At 40.4% G+C, this 18,154-nt stretch overlaps 1 protein-coding gene across 1 annotated transcript in view; it reads right to left on the bottom strand.

The window, feature by feature from the left end:
* The window catches only part of RASGRP3 (RAS guanyl releasing protein 3), a 119,183-nt gene extending 102,824 nt beyond the window's left edge, over nucleotides 1–16,359 (bottom strand). Inside the window, exon 1 of the mRNA XM_030557140.1 lies at nucleotides 16,244–16,359. The gene's annotated coding sequence lies outside the window, so the exon portion shown is untranslated. The remainder of the gene's footprint in view (nucleotides 1–16,243) is intronic.
* Nucleotides 16,360–18,154: the final 1,795 nt, after the last annotated feature.

Genomic DNA, 18,154 nt, shown 5'->3' with positions numbered 1-18,154 from the left:
CCGGAACGATCACTTCTAAGCTTAATTTCTAGCTTAGATCTGGTACGCTGCCACCAGCCAAAATATAGTGTTTGGCACACTTCCTGTTCCCCCAAAACCTTCCCTGGGGAACCCAAGACCCAAACCCCTTGGGTCTTAAAACAAGGAGAAATAAACCATCCCCCCTCCTTTCCCCCCCTCCCCAGACTTTCCCCTCCCTGGGTTGCCTTGGGAAGCTATACAGATCCAAACTCCTTGGATCTTAAAACAAAGAGGAATTAACAATTCCCTTCCTTTCCCCACCAATCACTGGTGAGTTTAGACTCAATCCCCTGGATTCCAAAACAAGGAAAAATCAATCAGGTTCTTAAAAAAAAAGAAAGCTTTTAATTAAAGAAAGAAAAAGTAAAAATTATCTCTGTAAAATCAGGATGGAAAAATATTTACAGGATATTCAGATTCATATAGACTAGAGGGACTTCCCCCCCGCAGCCTGAGATTCAAAGTTACAGCAAACAGAGGTAAAAATCCTTCCAGCAAAAAGACACACTTACAAGTTAAGAAAACAAACATAAGACTAATCCCCTCTCCTGGCTATTACTTACTATTCTGAAACATGAGAGACTGATGCCTGGTCTACACTACGAGTTTAAACTGATTTTAGCAGTGTTAAACCGATTTAACGCTGTACCCGTCCACACTACGAGGCCCTTTATATCGATATAAAGGGCTCTTTAAATCGGTTTCTGTACTCCTCCCCGATGAGCGGAGCAGCGCTAAAATCGGTATTACCATATTGGATTAGGGTTAGTGTGGCCGCAAATCGACGGTATTGGCCGCTGGGCGGTATCCCACAGTGCACCATTGTGACCGCTCTGGACAGCAATCTCAACTCGGATGCAGTGGCCAGGTAAACAGGAAAAGCCCTGCGAAATTTTGATTTTCATTTCCTGTTTGCCCAGCCTGGAGCTCTGATCAGCACGGGTGGCAATGCAGTCCCAAATCCAAAAAGAGCTCCAGCATGGACCGTACGGGAGATACTGAATCTGATAGCTGTATGGGGAGATAAATCTGTGCTATCAAAGCTCCGTTACAGAAGAGGAAATGCCAAAGCGTTTGAAAAAAAAATCTACAGGCTACACAGTGCTGCATGACAAGCGTAATGGGAAGCCAGAGACTTAAATGGACGCTCATGGAGGGAGGGAGGGGGTACTGAGGACTCCAGCTATCCCACAGTCCCCAGCAGTCTCCGAAAAGTATTTGCATTCTTGGCTGAACTCCCAATGCCTGTAGTTTCAAACACATTGTCCGGCGTGGTTCAGGGAATAGCTCGTCAATTTACTCCCCCCCCCCAGGTGAAAGAAAAGGGAAAGAAATCATTTCTTGACTTCTTTCAATGTCACCCTATGTCTACTAAATGCTGCTGGTAGACGTGATGCTGCAGCAGTGAAGAGAAGTATCCGCTCCTCTCCCCTCCCTAGTGGCAGACGGTGCAGTAGGACTGATAACCGTCCTTCTTATCAACCCATGAGTGCTCCTGGCTGGCTTCAAGTGAGGCTGGCTGGGGGCGCCTGGGTGAAAATGGGAATGACTCCCGGTCATTCCCAGTAGATGGTACAGAACGGCTGGTAACTGTCTTCATCATAGCAACTGGGGGCTGAGCTTCAATCAGCCCCCTCCCTTTCATGTGAAAAGAAAAGATTCTGTACTGCCTGGACTATCATAGCAGCAGGATGCTGGGCTCCTCTCCCCCACACTGCTTAATGTCCTGCCTGGACTATCATAGCACCAGGAGGCTGCCTCCCCTCATTTTATGTCACTAAAAACTGAGTGTTTCTTTTTCCTGCATTCTTTATTACTTCATGACACAAATGGGGGGGACACTGCCACGGTAGCCCAGGAAGGTTGGGGGAGGAGGGAAGCAACAGGGGGGGTTGTTGCAGGGGGACCCCCCGTGAATGGCATCTAGCTCATCATTTCTGCGGGATCTGACACAGAGCAGCTGTGCTCTCTGATACACTACTTCTCTAGTACATTTGCCCCATAGTGTAGGCAGGACTGACTCTATTTTTAGAAACCATAAAGGAGGGATTGACTCAGGGAGTCATTCCCAGTTTTGCTTTTGCGCCCCCGGCCGATCTCAGCCAGGGGCACCCATGACAGCAGCAGAAGGACAGATAACCGTCATCTCATTGCCAAATTACACTGGCAGCAGACGGTACAGAACGACTGGTAACCATCTCTGCTATCACGCAAAAGCAAATGAATGCTGCTGTGTAGCGCTGGAGTATCGCCTCTGTCCATGGCATCCAGTACACATACGGTGACTGTAAAAAAAAAAAAGCTGAATGGGCTCCATGGTTGCCGTGCTATGGCATCTGCCAGGGCAATCCAGGGAAAAAGGGTGCGAAATGATTGTCTGCCGTTGCTTTCCCGGAGGAAGGAATGACTGATGACATTTACCCAGAACCACCCGCGACAATGATTTTTGCCCCATCAGCCACTGGGCTTCAACCCAGAATTCTAAGGGGCGGGGGAGACTGCGGGAACTATGGGTTAGCTACGGAATAGCTACCCACAGTGCAACACTCCGGAAATCGATGCTAGCCTCGGACCATGGACGCACACTGCCGAATTAATGTGCTTAGTGTGGCTGCGTGCACTCAACTTTATACAATCTGTTTTATAAAACCGGTTTATGTAAAATCGGAATAATCCCGTAGTGTAGATGTACCCTGATTCAGAAAGATTGGAGAAAACCTGGGTGTACGCCTGGTCCCTCTTAGCCCCAAGAGCAAACAATGAACAAAACAAACAACACAAACAAAGACTTCCCTCCATCGAGATTTAAAAGTATCTTGTCCCCTGACTGGTCCTCTGGTCAGGTGTTAGCCAGGTTTACTGAGCTTCTTAACACTTTACAGGTAAAAGAGACATTAACCCTTAACTATCTGTTTATGACAGGAGTTATGCCAGTTAACACCAGCTGAGGATCTGGTCCATTATATACATCAATTTCCTAACTTACAACAGTCATTTGACTGTAGTTGTTCAAGTATGTGGAATCCAAGTCTAAAAAACAGCTGCTGGGCTTGCTGGTCTACTTCACTGGTCCAGATAACATATATCTTTTCACTAGCAACAGAAATGAAACAAAAAAAACTGGAAGTCTTCACAAGACAGGATGTTTTAATAATATCTAAGTGTGAATAAAATGCCTACTATAAATAACCTAACAGCACTCACATGAAGTTGTTCAACTGAAGGGCATCTTAAGAACATGATGAAAAGTAAATCTTGAAGCCAAGGGTTATCAGTTTTATAGCAAGCTACCTCAGTCTGCAGCATCTATAAGCTACATTAGTGATGAACAGTTTAAATAAATCTACTCTGAATTCTACAAAATACTTTCAGCTCTGGGGTGCTATAGTTCTGCAAATACTTACATCCATTTATGTATGATTTCTATCAAGACATGATCCTCGTATTGATATTATTGGGAGGGGGAACCCCATAGCAATATTAAGCTTGAGAAATCAAACACTGAAAATCAAGAGATGCAGAGTTGGAGTCAACAGGTCAATTGTATCTCTACCTTTAATGCTTATGCCTTGAAATATATTCTCTTTTTACATTAAAAATTATTTGTCAATTAATTATAGGTGGTGCAGTTAGCAATGCCTACAATTAAGCTTGAGTAACACTTTCCATTACAAAAAGAATGAGGAGTACTTGTGGCACGTTAGAGACTAACAAATTTATTTGAGCATAAGCTTTCGTGGGCTGAAGCCCACTTCATCAAATGCATGCAATGGAAAATACAGTGGGAAGCTATATATACATAGAAAACATGAAAAAATGGGTATTGCCATATTAACTATAACGAGAGTAATCAATTAAGGTGGTCTATTAGCAGCAGGAGAAAAAAACACTTTTGTAGTGATAATCAGGATGGCCCATTTCCAACAGTTGACAAGGTGTGAGTAACAGTAGGGGGAAAAATTAGCATAAATGAGTAGCATAAATGGACACAAATCAGACTTCAAGAATTATAACATTCAAAAAACATTATAACTTCAACCTCCCTGGTCACTCAATTACAGATCTCAAAGTCGCAATACTCCAACAAAAAAACTTCAAAAACAGACTCCAATAAGAAACTGCAGAATTGGAATTAATTAGCAAACTGGACACAATTAAATTAGGCTTGAATAAAGACTGAGAGTGGATGGGTCATTACACAAAGTAAAAACTATTTCCCCATGCTATTTTCCCCCTACTGTTGCTCACATCTTCTTGTCAACTGTTGGAAATGGGCCAGCCTGATTATCACTACAAAAGTTTTTTTTCTCCGCTGATAATGGCCCACCTTAATTGATTACTCTTATTATAGTTAGTATGGCAACCCTCATTTTTTTCACATTCTCTTTGTATATATATCTTCCTACTGTATTTTCCATTGCATGCATCCGATGAAATGGGGTTTAGCCCACAAAAGCTTATGTTAAAATAAATTTGTTAGTCTCTAAGATGCCACAAGTACTCCTCGTTCTTTTTGCTGATACAGACTAACATGGCTACCATTCTCAAACCACTTTCCATTACAAGATTATGTTTTCAGTTACTTGTAACTTTACCAAAATTTAATTATTTGGCCTGAAATTCTCTATGTTGTTTGTCTGCCTCAGGTTGATTTAAAAAAAAAAAAAAATTAAATAATTTGAAAGTTCTAATTCTCAGAAATGAAGGAATATATATTTTGTGTTGCCAGGTTAAAAAATTTGTACAGGAGTTTTGTTCAGAAGCATTAACTTCATGCTTGGGAGCACAGAATAGAAATGTGTCAGGGAGTTGAGACTGGCATTGTGGTGCCTTTTGTTGTCCCTGTGAAAATTCACCCAAATTCGGTCAAGTTATAAGCCCTTTAAAAATCTCAGTGTGTACATGCTTAGTAGAGCCCAGTCAGTTTGCCTGATAAATTCGCATCTGCACTGGGCATGCTCCAGCACTTCACAGCTGCCATATGCTGAGCAGGCTGCACAGAAGCACTATCCCCACAGAGCAACGGAGCATGCACCAACCTAGAACTGCAGGAGTTTCCAGTGTGCATACTCACATTCGTGATTTTAGAATTTACTTTCCACAGATATTCTGCAACATTGCTAAAACAAGGACTTAAGCTAAACATTTTTGCCAATAAACTACTAGTTAGAACATTTGTGGGAAGTGAACACAAACTGGGTGTTATACAGTGGTTCTGATTCTTTCTTTTCATGCTGAGTGGTTATTTAGAATGATTATATGTTGTGGGGCCACCATATATTTTGGTATACTGATTTAGTGTATTTAAATAATTGTCAGAGGTACCTAGACTTACAGAGGCACCTCTTGTCATTTTATAGATTGAAATAAGACATTCTATTGAATATTAGCATTTTTGGTAATATTCACAGAGCTTTCTTTTCACAACATCCTTAAGAAATATCAACCCCATTTTACAGATGGGAAGACTGAGTTACACAGAGTTTAAAAAACTTGCCCAAGGTCATATGGGAAATGTGTAGCAGAGTTGGGAACAAATTTCATGTCTCTGTCTTGTGACATCCACAAGACTAGACTTTCTATCTGATTTTATCTTCTTTTGTGGAGTTTCTGGGTATATCACATAATGCTGAGTATTTACATTAAGTGAAAAAGACACATACATTTCTAGTCTGAATAGATAACTTGGAAATAGTGCTTCTGTGTCTTTCATAGTTAAATGCATCCTACAGTTTTCCAAATACAGTGTGATTAAAAGCCCACATAAATGATGCATAACATTTCTAAGAAGGGGCCTTTTATTCCCCAATCAGCCCAACGTCACTTGTTCTGACAGAGAGATTGATAGCATATCATAAGATGTTTGTGAATCACCATATTGTTAATAATCCAGCTCAGAGAGCTTTTCCCAAAACAAGACTAGACTACAAGTTATTTATCAAGATTTGCCTTATACATAAGCAGGTGAAAAATGTTCTGCTTGTTAATCTTTACGTAAGTGCTACCAACCACAGCATCATAACATCCTAACAGTGAGAACTTTGATTGTACACTCTGCACAATGAGATGGGGACAGGCTGATATACCTGATCTTCCTCTACCTTGCACCAAAATGCCTACAATTGATACAGGCAATCCAGAATAACTTAAAACAATCCATTTACAATGAATTTACAAGACAAGGAAAGAGGATTAAAAAGCTTGAACCAGAAAGCTGCTGAAAGTTAGAGCTGGTCTAAAAAAGCTGAATGATTTTTGTAAACGATTTGAGTTTTTGAAAACTTTTCATCTGTGCTACAAAAAACCCTCAGGGCTGGTCTACACTACGGGGGAAAATCGATCTTAGATACGCAACTTCAGCTACGTGAATAACGTAGCTGAAGTCGAAGTATCTAAGATCGAATTACTCACCGTCCTCACGGCGCAGGATCGATGTCTGCGGCTCCCCCTGTCGATTCTGCAACTCCATTTGGGTTGTGGAGTTACGGAATCGATATAAGCGCGTTTGGGGATCGATATATCGCGTCTAGATGAGACGCGATATATCAATCCCTGAGCAATCGATTGCTACCCGCTGATACGGCAGGTAGTGAAGACTTACCCCCAGCTCCCTCTGCAGTCAGTCGATGAGACTAGAGAGCCTGAGCCTCTTCCATGTGAAGAGCTGAGTGCTTTCTCGGAGGCTGTCACTACAATGCTCATCATTTGTGCTTGAGAGGATAAGCAAGTCTCATCACCTGTGACATTCTACTCCATAGTCCCGCCCTCTAGGGGCTAAATTCCCCACTTGTTTGACTCAGTTGAAGTTATTGAGCATGGTTGAAACTGGGCCTTTACCTCTTGCTGAGATTTCCACGTATAGCCTGTAACAGAATAAAGATGCTGTCTTGCTTTGTTATCCATATGTGAGGTATCTATTCACCCTTATACTCTGAATAATGCATACAAAATAATGTTCCTCTGTGTTCAGGATTCAGTACAGAGCATATAGCAGCTATGAAATCACACTGGGATGAAGGCAGTGTGGATGTTTAACCATCATCAATCTCTAAAATTCATTAATCAGTTGCCTTGGAGGGAGAAGGCAGAGATTTTGTCATGTAACTGTGACCTGTGACTAGGGACTAGCAGTAACTATGAAGAAGGCAAAATATTTTTAAAAAATCCAGCACCAGTCCAAAGCTTTGCCTTCCCACATTCAGTTATTTGGATGTTGTTTCAAGTTCCCTCTTCCATTATTACTGAGCTGCTCAGTCCTTGGAAACTGCTCCCTCACTCTTATTAAACAACCACAACATGCTGCAGAATAGTCCAGAACAGTAGAGTAACACAACACAATATTACACTGGTACAGTACATTAGTGTCAGACTCCAAGAATGCTGCACCATCAGCAAAAGCTATTTACGCTTAAAAAAGGGAAGTCAATTTTCCAAATATAGAGTGGATACATTCCATGATGAAAACTGACACAAGCCCATGCACCATTTAACTCCCATTCAGCAGGGCCGTCCTTAGGATTTATGGGGCCCTACGCAGTATTGTTAAACTGGTGCCCCTATGCCCGATGGCAGCCCAGGCGCGCAGCCCAGGGGGTGGAGGGAGGGATGAGGCAGCAAAGGATACCGAGATGCCCAGCCTGCTTCATGGCAGCGGTGAGTCACAGTTCACTGCAGAGACCCCTGTACACTCTCCTTCATACAGAATGCACGGCGCTGGCACATTCGGCTCTGTGAATACGGCCCCTGCCTAAGGAGACTGCAGCACGCGCTGGGTGTGTGGGAGCCTACCACTCTTACCTGCTGTCATGGGTGGTGGGTGAAGTTGCCGCTTGGGGAGGCTAGCTCCCCAGCCCACCTCTTCTGCCTGTGGCTCCATCCATATTCCATTCCTGCTCTACCCCAGGCTCCACCCCACTCCACCCAGGCCCCACCCTCTCCCCACTGCCTCCATCCTATCTTCCCTCCCCCACCCTGCTCTCCCCCTTCCAGCCAAATCCTTGAACCCAAATGAAGCAACTGACATTTGAAAAAAAAAACACTTCTGCAATTTCTTTCTAAAGAAAATGAAGCATGTTTCCATTGCATGCCAGATGGTGAAGACTGGACATGTAGACAGTATCTAAATAAAAGCACTAAACTTGGGAATAAAATATGTAAGTCATAGGTTTTTTGATATGCCCTGAAGTTTGTTGGAGTCTTGCTGAGTACAACATTAAATATTATGGAATATATGATACAGCTCTTGTCTGTTTTACATTTTCTTAATCAGTATTTCTAAGCTGATTTTATATTTTAAATGTACTCTTAAGCCTTCATAATCATTCCAGATTAATACATATTTAACTCAGTGAAACAAAGCATTATTTTAAATTAATCAGTCACAGAGGTTTAGTGTATTCATTACAGTGTTCCTTGCTTTTAGAAAAAGGGAACACTAATTTACTCTGTGTGATCTCCATAACAATAGACACGTTTATGAAATTTCACCAACTTTAAAAAATATGTTTCCAAAGATTTTAGGCATAACAAATGATTTTATATCTTACTAGACATTGATTTTACTGGAGGGTTCTCTTAAAACTAGTTAATCAGACAATCAGAAGTAAAGAAAGGGAAACTCTTTGTCCAACTATCTGGAAGGAAAGGGGTGTTGTCCCTTTAAGGGCTCTCATCAAAGGTGAGGGGAAGAGGGGGATGAAGGGAGAAAGGGATGAACAGAAAGAACAGGAAGACTTTGGAAGCAAGGTTTTTTTTTACTATAGTAATTAAAATTAAAATGTGTATTTTTGATGAGTGGTCTTTTGAAGGATTTATTTAAAAAAACTATATATCTAAAGATCCAAGCATTTAAGGCTAAATTGTGTGCTCTGCAGATCTCCAAATTTTGATGCCCACAGTTCTGAGCTTTTTAACTGAAAGAGCTGCATTTCGAAATCTTTAACACCCATCCACTGAAATACAAGTTGCTTTTGTTGAACTTTTCAGGTTTAATTAGAAAAGAAAGCATTGGGTCAAATCGCTGGAAATCTTGAAATTTATCAGAAAATTCTGATTCCTGTTCTTGCTTGTACATTCTAATCTCAACTTCAAACGCAGTGTGCTGTTCCATGTGGCGTGATAGTGATGTAAGCAGCAAATCAGGACTTAAAAATATCCCAGCACAGGGATGCTGGAACAATTTTTAAGGTGGGGGTGCTGAGCTGCGCCCCCTCTTGCCCTTGTCTGCCCCCCTCACTGCTCCAGGTTGGGGCCAGTGGATCACAACTGGGGGCAGCTGCAGAGCCCTGGGCTGGTGGCTGAGATCCCAGGCTGGCAGCAGATCGCCCCAGACCAGTAGCCGGGACCCAGGGCTGGCAGCGGGCTGAGTGGGACTGACAGATGGAACCCCGGCTGGCAGGGGACCGACGGCCGGTACCCCAAGGCCAGCAGCGGAGCCTCCGAGACTGGTGGCCAGGACCCGGGCAGTGTGAGTGCCACTGAAAATCAGCTCGCATGCCATAGGTTGCCTACCCCTGCTCTATTGGCCTTAAATGCTATGAATCTGGCCTTAAACGCTATGAATCTGTTGAAGTTAATGTGACTACTCACCAACTTGAAGTGAACACACCTGCATAAATATTTGCAGCATGCTGGGCTTTGGACAGTTCTTAGCCAGCTTATGCATATTGAACATTTTAAATATTTCCTCTTAAATCAGCTTTTAGTATTAGTCTTTTCGTTGCTCTTCTTTTAAGTGCATGTCATTTGGCAATATACACACCCAGGACTGAAAGCACTTTATCAGGTGGGTAATTCCCCACCATGTTTTGCTTGTCCCCCGTGTGCTGTGCTAGGCTATTGCATAGATCACCCATTCACATGTGTTCTAGAAAAGCTTCCTTTAACTGCCCCCTAATAAAACACCTTTGTTTCCAAGATTCTGCTGCTTTCTTATAACTTTATTGGACCATTTAGTGGGATCAGCCACCTCCCATGCACCCCTCATTTCAGGGTGCAACTATTGTGCCCTGCTACAATTTCTCCCTCAAAGGCTTTCTTCAACTCCACTCAGGAGTTACTTGCTCATTCACCATCCCTTCTGAAGGGGCCAGGTTTAGTCACATAAATAAAGCTCCACAATAAAACTCAAAGTCCCAAAACACAGTCCATCAGTTTTATCCTATTACCAGGTCACTTCCAGACTTTTCCTCCTGTTGTCTCAGTAAGGAAACACCACACCTTAGATGCCTCTGTGGGAGCCTGCTCATTCCTAGCAGTCTCCAATTCACTCTACTCCCAAGCCTTCCAGCCTATGTCCTTTCCTGCTTTGACAGGCCCTACCTGTTTGGAGCCTCAGGGCTTGGGCTCTAGCTCTCTAGGAGCAAGCTTTTCCCTATAACAGCTTATTGTTTCCTGCACCTTCCCAACCCTCCCCCACCTCTACAACACCTGCTGCCCTTATAGGAAATTACCTGATTTGACCCAGGTAAGCCTCCTTAATAATCTGGGTTGGCTGGCCCCAGGCTCTCCAGCCCTTAAGGGGCAAGCCACCCTGTTGCAGGCCAGAATGTGACTACAAAGAGATGCAAAGGAGTAGCAATCTTTCCTTACACAGTTATGGGGGCTAACCAGACATTGAGTCCAGAAATGTAGGAATAAATGAGGCTACTTGCAGCATAGCTGGTGGGTTGGCAATGGATGGACCCTTGACTCTCCCTTTCTTACTCACTGGCCAGAGTATTTGAGCTATCTTATGGTATGGGGGGCAATAATTTATTGATGGGACTGGCCAGTGGTAAATTATTACCTGCTCAGATAAACTCACAGAATAAAACACTTTTGGCTTGTGCATTTAATGTAGGTATCTCAGAATAAAACTTGATATTTTTAATACTTCAGTTTATGAATACTGAAAAAAGATTATTTTAGGCCTACAACACTTAAGTGTAGACACATTAAAGGCAGGGTGGGTAGAAACCAACAACAGTAGGCCTCACTTTAAAATAACAGACCAAAATCAATACAAATGTTTGCATTTCATTGTTCTCCATATGATTTATGACTGTATTTTTCACCTCTCTCTATTCAACAATAAAGCAGAGAGGAAAGTCATTAGATTAGAGAAACATAAAAAAACATTCTTTACCATGTTGTTTTATTGTATTAGTTCACTTCTGACGAGCTTGGGGCTTATTCATAACATAATGGATGGGAAATTTAATAACAACTCTTGTTAATTCTAATGGAAGTTAAGCACATTAACCCCCTGCAGAATGAGTGGAGAATAAATTTTCATATTTCAGTTTACATCTGATTCACCACCAAGTCATTTCACGTAGATTGCTGAACACCTGACAGTTGCTAATAAGTTGTTGTCACTACCAATCATTCAGGGGAAAAGTATCATACTCTATTTTATTTTTAAAGGTAAAAGTCTTAGGTGTGTCAATGCCTGTGTTCACTAAAAGGAGTTTATCTGGATACTGGAAGTGATTGAGTAAAGGATTAGAAAACATGCCTTATAGTGATAGATTCAAGGAGTTCAATTTATTTAGCTAAACAAATAAAAGGTTAAGGGGTGACTTTTTCACAGCCTATAAGTACCTGTCGGGGGAACAAATATTTAATAATGGGCTCTTCAGGCTAACAGAGAAAGGTATAACATGATCCAACAGCTGGAAGTTGAAGCCAGACAAAGTCAGACTGGAAATAAGGCGAACATTTTTTAACAGTGAATAGTTAATCACTGGAACAAATTACCAAGGTTTGAGGTGGATTCTCCATCACTTACAATTTTTAAATCAAAACTAGATATTTTCTAGGAATTATTTTGGGGACGTTCTTTATCCTGTGCTATACAGGAGGTCAGACTAGATAATCACAATGGTCCCTTCTGGCCTTGGAATCTATGAATCTCACAAAATAGTTATAAAATCCTTCTGGATTATATGTTTTGAACATGTCTATTGTTTCCTATAAAATCAGAGTTTATTATATATTCTGGAGTGGCTGCAGAGTAAGGCTTACTGCTCTCTCTTGGGGGTAGTTACATCATCAGTACAGAATCCCTCCTTTTGATATATATTTCCTTATTCTACAAATAGTGTTTTGAAGCTAGTGAGCTGACAGACATAGTATTGTCAGCCCTGGTAAGGTTAATGCAAGTCTTATTATATTTGGTGCTTTTTGTAGAGCCCCAGCTCCTGGAATCATGTGATTCTATAAGACTCTCAGTTTATTTCAGTTAAAGTTCTAGCTTTCTTAGTTGCGGAGGAAGGCTTGACAACATTAATCCTAAAATGTCAAAAGACCAAAAGGCAAATAAAAAGCACCTGACACTTATTGTATTTAAAATTCTCATGGTTTTAAAGACAAATCTCATGATTATTTCGAGTTTGACTCACAATTTCTGAGCACTTGGTGTTGGCAGTATTGCAGACATAATGACCCTGATTTTCAGTTGCTCTGTTCCCATGCTGAGTTTAGGTGTGAAGGGGTATGGGAGTGGGTAAAGGTAGCTCTATGCCAGCTTTGCATTTCCCATAGTGTGAGAAACAGAGAAGAGTGGGGTGGGTTGGTAGAAGGGTGGGTAGTCTGCTATGTTGAGTGCACTTAACTCTGTGGGACTAACTCTGTCCTTGATTATACTAGAGTAACTGTATTGACTTCAGTGGATTTACATCAGTGTATATGATCAGCATTTTGTCCCTAATTATCCTTTCTAAGAGTATGAATTTATTAAAAGTATGTGTGACAGGTTGGACCCCTTGGGAAGTCACTTGGTGTGCTGATATACCACTGAGTCTACTTGTTCTGCCAGTATGTTCCCCCTTTTTCGTGTGTTGCTGAGCCAGTCTCTTAAAACCTCCTCTAACACACACCACAGGCAGGGCCACACCCAGCTGCAGATCAGCTCTGGGAAGACTCAGCTTAAGGGACTTGCTCCAGCACTTAGATATCGACCTCTCTTGGAGTACAGGCCCAAAGATATATTACATATGCCTCTTCCATCAATGTGGAAGAGGGTATGCACAATTTCTCGCCCTCCCAGTTAGAAATCACATAAACTGGGTTATATTATAAGCCAGAAATAAATTTATTAACTATAACAGGTGTATTTTAAGTAGTTAAGGAGGTAGCAGACAGAACAAGGCAGATTACTAAGAAAATAAAACAGAGCATGCAAACTAAGCTTAATACACTAAAGAGACTGGTCACATGTGAGTTCTCACCCTAAATGTGGTTCTAATAATCTTTTTCACAGGCCAGATGCCCTTCCAGCCTGGTCCCAGTTCTTTCCCCATGTTCAGTCTTATTTGTTTCCAGCAGTCATCTTGGGTGGGGTAGCAGGGGAGAACTGATGCCCTAGATTACCTCACTCCCCATGCTTAAATAGGATTTGCATAAGGCGGGAGTTCTTTGTTTCCTAGTTTGACACACACACCCTCTCCATCCCTTACAGTGGAAAGTTACATGAAATCCCAGGTAATGTTTTAGCATCACCTGACTCTGTAGGGCCCTTGTAGCCGTTCTTCACAGGCTGACCCACAGGTTCACAGGAAGACCAAGCTCTTTTACAGTCCATTGTCCTTGCTGATGGGCCATCCACCCTGTCTGGCTTTTACATTGTTGTACCCAAAGTGTTGGCAGTGGGCGTCAGCCAAAGTAGCATAGTTGAAATACAAGTAAATAGTTAATATTCCTAATTTCGGATACAGAAATGATACATGCATACAAATAGGATAATCGCATTCAGTAAATCATAACCTTTCCAATGATATCTCACATGACCCATCTTGCAGGAAGTATATCTCAGTTATGTCATATTCGAATCATAGGGATATTTTCATAAAGAATGTGGAATGACAATTTCTAAGTAATCTCTATAATATACTCTCTCTTTTTCATAGGCGCCCATGAAACTGCCTCAGTACACTATTGTCATTTTAAGCCATGGTAATTATTACAAACTAACAATATAAAATGGCTGGTTCCCAAACAGTTTTCCTCTTCCTGGCTAAACAATAGTCTCAGGTTTTGTACACAAGTGCAAACCAAATGTACTTTTTAAATAATAATGTAATGAACATCTCAGAGCAGAAAAATTCTGAATGTTTGACTACTTATGCACAGAAAGTGATCAAGTTATCCTGTATTTTCTGGAATTAACAAGGCTGATAGACATGCATTGCACAAAGTGAGAATATTGTCGCTGTTCAGTTGGGTCACTGAAGCCTAGCTGTTAATATTAATAAAACCAATTGCATTCATTTAGGCATAGATTTTGCAACCCTTACACGGTTTGATAAGCACTTACTCATCTGAGTAGCCCTACTGAAGTGAGCAAGAGCTCATCTGTATTAATAAGGGTTGCGCAATTTGGCATTTTGCGACTTAAATATAATCAGCCAAATCCTCTCTGTTTTTACTCAGTCCTTATGCTGACAAAACTTTTACTGAAGTCAAATATAAATAGTGTTGAGTAAGAATAAATTAACTATCAACCTTTTCCACAAAAATCAATTGTATCTACCAAGGTATCCATTGCAAATATTTTAATAGACCACAATCCTGTGCTGTGCTGAGCATCTATATTGCCATTGACTTCATTCTCACCAGAGATACTCCACGCCTCACAGGAGCAGGATCACAATCTCTTAGAAAAGACAACTGTTGTAAAGAAACAAGGAGTGCTTTAAACCAGATAGAATACGGGATCTGATGCCATGAAGTGCTGGATAATCATAAATTCCATTGAAATCATAGCTCAGCACTACACAGGATTGGGCCGTTAGTAAACAGCACTGATTGACACTATTTACCATTGTCCTATCCCAGCTTTTCACCTCCATGTGTATCAGCAGACATCCTGCCTTGCTATCTTCACAACAACAGATTCTAAACATAACAGCATCCTACCAGGATAAAGCAGCGTAACAGCATACACATTTCCTTTTCTTTTCCTCATCAGGAACATTTTACAATAAGACACTAATCCTTAATAATATGAGTAATTCATGAGTAATAGGGATTGTACTGTGATAGACAAAATACAGTACATCACCGAAACAAGTATAATGATCAGTCTCAAGACTAATTCAAGAATGGTGAAAACTCCATAGTACTATCCATACCATGTGGAGATCACTGAATATTTCAGTATTCTGTAACTTGTATTTCTACCATTTTGCCTTCAAGTCACACCACCACCTCTTATTCTGGCATGAGGCAAAGCAATTTTGAAATGAAGAAAACAAAAAACAACCTGACATGCATCTGACGAAGTGGGTATTCACTCACGAAAGCTCATGCTCCAAAACGTCTGTAGTCTATAAGGTGCCACAGGATTCTTTGCTGCTTTTACAGATCCAGACTAACACAGCTACCCCTCTGATACTAATCTCAATTGTTATCACTGAATGAAAATCTGTATTTTTAGGTCTTTCCCCTAAGAGTCTTCTGTTCTTTTTAGTAACCATCCAGTAAGATGATATATTTTATACCCTGACATTTTACAAAGTAGCTTTTATAGATGATTTCAGGTTATGTTTGTCATGACAGGATATAAAATGTGTAAATAATACACTAAAACAAAAGGTCTACATTTTCTAATCTATTTCAGTCTGCCACTGATTACATTGGACTTTGCAATGGCTGCTGCATCATTTTGAAATTAAATAAGCAAGCAAATAATAAACTAATTCCAAACATGTAATTTGCTATCATGTATTTAAGAACAATATAAATTTTCAGATACCTCCATTATAGGTTGATTCTTTTGTTTGGACATGTCTGACAAGATTAAATCTTTTATTTTGTGACATTTTTAATAATGTACATTTTGGTATTGACCATGTTTTTCTTTATGGGGAAAAAAGCTTCCATCAAAATGGCTATAGTAATTAATAACTGTAAGCTCAAACAGAAGACAAATATATCGGAAATAGCAAAATTATCTAATGGTAGTTGTTTGGAAAAGATTTCTGTTGCTTAGGAGGAACTCTTAAGGATCTATAACCAAACCACAATTATTTCTCAAGCAAGCTTTATCATTAAAAGCCAATGAACCTAGTAATATGTTTGTGTGGCAAAATTCATTCTCCGAAGTGCATACTAAAATGTATGGAGAATGAATTTTGCCACACAAACATATCACTAGGTTATTACTAGCTGCTAGACTGCAAAACTGTGGACAACTGCATTAAGAGTATAGCAAGCAGAAATGCCATAAGGAGATACTGACCTTAATTTGACACAGTGCACCCCTTTTCAGTACTGTATAGGTCTTCTTTTCCCACACAATAACTTCTGTTACATGTGTTGAGCTGCTGAGATTTTTCTTTGCTCTTCTTCAGTACTTAGATTATTTTCATTATTCACCCCCACCCCCTTTTAACGATTCTGAAGAAAAAACAGAATTGTGCTCTGTTTACTCTCAGCAGCTACAGTAAAGCTGGAGAGCTTTTGAGCCCAATTAGTTCTAGATTGTTTGGCTAAACGGCAGTCACACTTCCTGCTATTCTTTCCCAACTTAGTTTTTCTGCTTCCAGTGGAGGTTTTTCCCTTTCTTGGGCTATAAATAGGTCTGCCACAACACAGTGTATAACAATAAAGAAGCAGGAAATATATTTAAACAAAGGAGAGCTCTTATATTTTTGTTTTTGAATACTTAAATGTACATAAAATTTTTAGATGCAGTTTTTTAACATGTTTTTCAGATGCTGTTCTCATCTCTATGAGCAGAACATTATTGGTAATAAAATGTTATTAGGATTTCATCCAGGTCTATTACACAGCACAGTGATGGGACATAACAGCATCTGATTTCTTGACCTTACATAGTTTTCTTTAGTAACTAGTATTAATTTTGCTTGCCCTCAAACGCCAACGATCGCTTTGTGGGTTTAAACAAAGATTTCATGTGGAGATGTTTTAATAAAAGCAAACAAAAAACTGTTTAGGGAATGCTGTAAATTAAGATTCCAAAATGTATATTATAATAGGTGTAGGAATCACACACCATATCTAATCTTGTGAATTCAGATCAATTCTCCAATTTGTCAAGGTCATTTTTGAATTCCAATGCTATCCTCCAAAGTGCTTAAAACTCCTCCCAGCTTGGTGTCTTCTACAAATTTTATAAGCGTACTCTCCACTACATTATCCAAGCCATTAATGAAAATAGTGAATCATTTTGGACCCAGGACTGACCCCTGCAGAACCCCACTAGCTATGCCCTCTCAGTTTGACAGCAAACCATTGACAATACTCTTTGAGTAGTCTTTCAACCATTTATGCACTCACCTTATAATAATTTCATCTAGAATACAGTGCTCTAATTTGCTTATGAGAATTTCACATGGGACTATATCAAAAATCTTACTAAAAATCAAAATATATCACGGTTACTGCTTTCCCCCATCCACTAGGCCAGTAGCCCTGTCAGAGGAAAGTAGGTTGGTTGGCATGATTTGTTCTTGGCAAATCCATGCCGACTCTTTCTTATAATCCTATTATTCTGTAGGTGCTTTCAAAGTGATTGTTTAATAATTTGTTCCAATATCTTTCCAAGTATCAAAGTTAGGCTGACAGATCTATAATTCTCCAGGTCCTCTTTATTCTCCTTTTCAAAAATACGGACTATATTTGCCCTTCTCTAGTCCTCTGGGACCTCATCTGTCCTCCAGGAGTTCTCAAAAAATAATTGCTAATGGTTTCAAGATTGCTTCAGCTAGTTCCTTTAATATCCTAGAATGAATTTCATCAAGCTCTGCTGACTTGATTACATCTCACGTCTGCAAATATTCTTTAACCTGTTCTTTCACTATTTTGGCTTGTGTTCCTTCTCCCTTTTTGTTAATTGTGTTGAGATCTGTTCACCCTTATTATTTTTAGTGACGACTGAAGCAAAATAGGCATTAAACACCCCAGTCTTCTTGATGGCATCAGTTATTCTCTCTCCTATAATGCTAAGCAGGGACCTACGCTTTGCTTCCTCTTTCTCTTGAGTCTAATGTATTTAAAGAACTTCTTTATATTGCCTTTTATGTCCCTTGCTAGGTGTAACTCATTTTGTGCCTTAGCCTTTCTGATTTTGTCTCTACACGCTTGAGCTGTTCTTTTGTACTCCTCCTTAGCATTCATCCATGTTTCC

The sequence above is a fragment of the Gopherus evgoodei genome, chromosome 3, assembly GCF_007399415.2.
Source record: "Gopherus evgoodei ecotype Sinaloan lineage chromosome 3, rGopEvg1_v1.p, whole genome shotgun sequence".
Lineage (NCBI taxonomy): Eukaryota > Metazoa > Chordata > Testudines > Testudinidae > Gopherus > Gopherus evgoodei.
This window is presented reverse-complemented; position numbering and strand designations above follow the sequence as displayed.